A 6,348-nucleotide genomic window follows, 5' to 3' on the forward strand; every position below is an offset into this window, starting at 1 on the left:
CAGAGTGAAAGGTAGATTGTATGATGCATGTGTGCAAACTGCCATGCTTCACAGCAGTGAAACATGGGCCGTGACTGCGGAGGACATGCATAGGCTCGAAAGAAATGGAGCTAGCATGATCCACTGGATATGTAATGTCAGTGTGCACACACGACAGAGTGTAAGCGCCCTGAGAGAAATGCTTGACATAAGAAGCATTGGATGTGGCGTGCAAGAGAGACGTATGCGCTGGTACGGTCATGTACTACGGATGGGTGAGGAAAGATGTCTGAAGAAGTGCCATTCCCAAACAGTTGAAGGAATCCGGTATAGAGGTAGACCCAGGAAAACATAGGATGAGGTTGTGAAACACGCCCTTAGAACATTGGGCCTCACAGAGGCAATGACGAAAGACCAAGAGCTCTGGAGATAAGCTGTGACCGTGAAGACTCGATAAATAAAGTGAGTTCATGGCTGTATCCTACACCAATTTTGCATAACCAGCCCCAGCCCATTCAAAAGTACCTTGGATCGTAGGACGACCTGCTGTGCTTACCTTGGATCATAGGGCAACCTGCTGTGCTTGAGGAGACCTATTGAGTCAAGTACATCAACATCAAAATAAAAATCAAATGGAAATTGTAGTTGTGATACCTGTGCTGGTGGAATGTAAAAAGCACCATCCGAACATGGCCGATGCCAGCGCTGCCTTGACTGGCTTCCGTGCCGGTGGCACGTAAAATGTACCAACTGATCGTGGCCGTTGCCAGCCTTCTCTAGTCACTGTGCCAGTGGCACGTAAAAAGCACCCACTACACTCACGGAGTGGTTGGTGTTAGGAAGAGCATCCGGCTGTAGAAACACTGCCAGATCAGACTGGAGCCTGGTGGAGCCTGGTGCAGCCATCCAACCCATACTAGCATGGAAAACGGACGTTAAACAGTGATGATGATGTATGGGTTGAATGATTCAAAAAGAATGGACAAGCCAGATGATTGTGCCAAGGCCCATTGTCTGCACTGGCATGGTTTCTAAAGCTGGATGCCCTTCCTAACACCAACCATTTTACAGAAAGTATTAGGTGCTTTTTTCATGGCACCAGCACAAGTAACTTACAAGACAAGACGCCATCAATTGAGGGAGGTGGTTTTATGCCAGGTGTGGAAAGGTTAAAGTATGGCACAGGGACAAAAATAGATGTCTTGGTGTAGAAAAGATATATGGTTACCCCAAATCTTCAGTGATAATGGTCTGAACTGAGCCGTAAGTAATTTGCACATCCTCTGATAACACATGAATAGTGATTCAACGATCCCCCCCCCCCACAGCTGCATGCACATCTGCAATGTTTTTCTCTGTTCTGTTGGTTGCGGGTCTCTCAGAATGTTCGTCAATATCGACATTTTCTCAGCCATCTTGGAAACATCTGAACCACTTGTACACTTGTGTGCAACTCATACACTCCTCTCTATACACATTCTGCAACTTTGTGTAGGCCTCTGAGCAGGTATCATCATAACAGCTTTCTCTGTCATGGTCAATGCGATGATCACATGCTACACAACTTCCTTCCGAGCACTGTTGTAAAAAGCAGAAGTGAGCTAGAATATTAAAACTTAGTGCGCATGCACAACAGAGTTTAAGGTCAATCTGTGTCAAGTAGCTTCAACCTGTGTGCTTTAGCTTCATTACTATGGGAATAGTCCGGATACCTATTGATCAGACCTCTCGTATATATGTATGTGCATGTGTTAGTCTCCTTGCCTTGATTTCATGTAATAGCTGTTAACAAACGTCACCAACATGCAAGAGGTGTCGTTTGTATCCAATCTTCCATGAAAACAATATCACACCATGAGGAATATTACCTTACTTGAAAACAGGTGAGGACTGGTAACAGGAATATCTCACTGTAGAAAATTTACCTCAACAAATTCCACACCCAATCCAGGCAAACATGGATAATTGGACATTTAAATGATGATGTCATTATACATATACAAACTAATAACATATACATCTGTCAGTTGTATTTCTCAGATCATATATTTACCTCCAGCTGATAAATTTACAATTGGTTGATAATATTTTTTAGACCTGCTTTGCAATCATTATTTTTCTATCACACAAGCATGAATACAATGTATACTGGTAGGAGTAAGTATAGTAACAGTTGTTACAACTGGATATCTTTCTTATTGCTAAAGACCATGAAATAAGACTGAAATCAGTCTATGTCTGCTTTCTTTTCTATCATAGGTGCGATAATTTTTTAAATACAGATATTTGGATATTAATTAGCATTTGAATATGCTAATTTTCCACATCTACTTGGAATGCAATACTGTGGTACTAATTAATGATTTCATTATCAATACTTCAGGTCAACTTTGCCTTCCATCTTTTTAGGCTTGATAAAATAACATACCTGTCATGTACTGGACTCACTCATATTGACTGACCCCACCCCCAATCAAAATTGTTGGCCTGTCCTTTAATTAGAAACCATTTAAAATTTATGTTCACTTCATCTAGTTCATCTTTCATTGCTAGAATTAATCTTGTCATTTTTTTATTAATAATTAAAGCAAGTATGACAGAACGATCGAGTTGAGCAGAATTTTTTTTTATTTTTATTATTATCAAAACAAACATTTATAGGGAAGGGATAAAAACAAGATGCTGTGACATTCAAACTTTTCCCAAAGAATTAAAACAGAGTCACAGACTTGCCTAATCCAGAGGTTACCTCCACAGTGTTCAACACCGTTTCCAGCAACATTAGACAGAAAGTTACTTATCTGCAAAAACACCAAAAGGATGTCAAGATCATAGAGCGGTTTGACAATTTGTTTTGTATAAAAATAGCAACAATAACATAATTATATACAAGAGTCATAGAACTTTTTTTAAATATTATATTTAGCTTTTAATATTCTTTAAATATTTTACTTATTTTCATTTCATCAATGCCAAAGGTAATGATTATGTATGTTCATAAGAATGTATGTAGTAATGCTAAACAAGACAACTAAATCTTGTATGCTTAGATATGCATCTTTTTATATGATATTCTTTAATTTTCTCAGTAAGTTTGTTTTGCTTTGTTTTTGTTTTGTTTCTTTTTATAGTAAATTTTAATCTACATACTCCTCTATTATTTAAAATAGCAACTTCATAAAACTTAAATTGTTCCTTCTAAAATTTTTTGATGGTCAACGTGTTTAACTGTCTTTATTTATAGTTAGGAATGAAAAACACAAACAAAAATATAGTTAAATCAATTGAAAGTTGCTATAAGGTTAGAGTAGTTCTTCTGGTTAAATCCTAACAAACAAATGAATATATATTTGTTAAGATTGAGTAAAAATATGTTTCTTTCAATGAGGCACAAAGGTCAAGTACTTTTGAGATGAAATGGAAAGTTGTAACATTTGAACCAATTGAGTCAGTGAAGTGTAATACTATCAAATGGAGAGAGAAACAAGATCGCAGGCTTAGCTTTTCTCTTGTTCTAGAACATATGCCTGATTAAATAAATATTGCTTCATTTTGACAAGGCACAAAGACTCATATTTTAGGGAAAGCAGAAATAGAAAGTTGTTGTGATGCTGAATATTTTCTTAATGGCATTAGTGGTTTCAATGATTTCATTTGCATTTGAGAATTAAGATTGCTACAAGTCATCAATCACCAGATTACCTTTTGGGTACTGGCATCAGCATATAATATAAACTGTTATATTTTGCCAGATACTAAGTCACAAGCTACTCAAACATCATCTGAAGCTGAGACTCCCAATATACATATGTGCTTAAAAGATAATTTGTTTAAACTTACATTACAGCATTTGAAAATACTATTAATTATGTGATAACTAATGTCTTCTTAAATCATACAGTCTGTTAATTACATTATCAACAATGTTTCTGTTATACCATAGATTCATAAGAACCAATGCAGTCAGCAGATTCAATAACATTCAGCAGATGGGGAATAAATCTGTCCCAAGGATACAACACCAGTTAACTGAAGGCAACATTCTCAGATTTGACAGTTGAAAATTAAGTATACTGAAATGTCTGGAGCAAATAGAACTCACAACCTATGAACTGGTGATCCTTTTTCCTTGTCCACTTGGTAACTTCATCTCTGATGTTATTCATATATAACTCCCTTTACACATTGTAAATTACTCATACTGAAACACATTTTTACTATCTTAGAAAAAAGAGAATTTGTGAAGAAACTGTAGAATAAAAGCTTTAAAGATGATGAAAGAAATATACTCTTTTAATCAAATATATTTTACAAAATAAAAATATTGTAATTGTAAAATGTAAATTCAATAAGTTTATTGTTATAGCTTTGAATATATATATTAAAAAAAAAAAAAGATTTTCAAGGTGTATTTTACAGCAGCAGTCTGGAATGTATCAACAGATCTCATAGAAAACAACAATAAACTTTCCTTCAGTTCTAAAATTTCTTACATTAATATAGTGTAAAAATACAAAATTGAAAAAAAAAAATTATAAAAAGACAAACTTTTAGAAGAGTGGGAAAATTTTAGAAAAAAACAGAAGTCATTATCATGTCTAAGGATCAAAGACTATGGCAGTAGCTACATTACTCTGGGGCATATATATTCCTTTCTACTCTAGGCACAAGGCCCAAAATTTTGGGGGAGGGGGCCAGTCGATTAGATCGACCTCAGTACGCAACTGGTACTTAATTTATCAACCCCGAAAGGATGAAAGGCGAAGTTGACCTCAGAACGTAAAGACAGACAAAATACCACTAAGCATTTTGCCTGGCATGCTAACGTTTCTGCCAGCTCGCCACCTTCTGGAGCATATACATGTGAGATCAATAGGATTCAACACCTCTTCTAATCTTAGTCATGGAAAGAGCTGAATTCAAGACTGAAAATTAAAACAAAAGACTTGTTATAGTGTTTCCACTGATGAATTTATATCACTGTTTGGTATTTACTTACAGCTAGGAAGATTAGGTCACTGGCAGTTAATTATAGTCATGGACAGAATACAAAACTTCTAGCCACTTCATCAGTGTCGTATACCTTACTACCAACTTGGCTGTCAGCAGTTTAAAAACAAAATTAAAATTTGGTAGTATCAAAAGTGAATCATATTGCCAATGGTTAAATAACAAGTTTATTAGGGTGGGTCACATCAGATTACTTACTTATTACTGACAACAGCAGGATAGGATTTTCTTTGCCATTTAAATGTACCGAGTTGAATAATATGAAAAATAATCATTTTTTTTTTTTTACAGAGGGATAAATAATAATATTCTATGTATGCAAAACTCAAACTAATGTTAAATTAATAATATATTCTACAAATTTCTTTGTGAGATATCAATTAAACAGAAATGAAAGTGAAAAACATGTTTATTCAACTTTAAAGTGAAAAACACTGAAAATATTTGCTGTATAGAAAATAGTTATCCTCTTTTTATTAGTAGTAGTAGTAGGAGGAGGAGTTTGTATTGTGTGCTGGAAAAGGAAAAACAGCACTCATGATCCTTTCCAAATCTTTTGAGGTTGATCAGAGAAAAGGAGCAAGTTATCCTCAAACCAGAATGCTTGCAAGAGAATGGACTTCACTAAAAGTACCCAAGGACCAGGTTGTAGTGGTGTTAAACAAAGTGACAGCATAAGCCTACGACCTATGAACAGAAACAGTCCCTCAGATGAGATTCCACAAAGGCTGTGTCAACCAAATTTCATTCAAGGGTTTGATTCACCTAATGTTATGCTAGAAGAAACTTGCCCAAGGTTTTACACAGTATGATTAAACCCAAAGCTACATAGTTGCAAAGAGTGATTCTTGAAGACACAACTATGTCTGCAACCATTTTAATCAAAATCACAAGAGGGAGCTAATCAATAATACCTACAAGTTTATATTAAATAAAATAAATCACTATTATCAATTTATAATTCAATGCAGTGTTTTGTATGGAGGGTTGATATTTATATTTAATATTTATGAGATATACTTTGTCAAACTAACAAGCTCTAAACTTGCAAAAGTCAATTTTTTTTCCTTTATAGGGCAATAAAACAGGGCTCACTAATACATAGATCTATTATATACCTTTCCAACATATATCAAATTTGTGTCTAGTCTCAAAATAGGAAAAAAAAAATGAAAATTTCTGATCAAGGGAATGGCATTTACTTGCAGAAACTTTAATACACTAAGAAACTTCTTAACATTTAAACCAGCAAAATATAGCCATCACAGGGACTTCATTGGTGAGAAAAAAATTCTTCCATCAAATCACATAGAAAATTAAGCCTTAGTTATTGTTTTTAATCCCAATAAACAATTATTA

Source organism: Octopus bimaculoides, chromosome 10, assembly GCF_001194135.2.
Source record: "Octopus bimaculoides isolate UCB-OBI-ISO-001 chromosome 10, ASM119413v2, whole genome shotgun sequence".
Taxonomy (NCBI): Eukaryota; Metazoa; Mollusca; class Cephalopoda; order Octopoda; family Octopodidae; genus Octopus; species Octopus bimaculoides.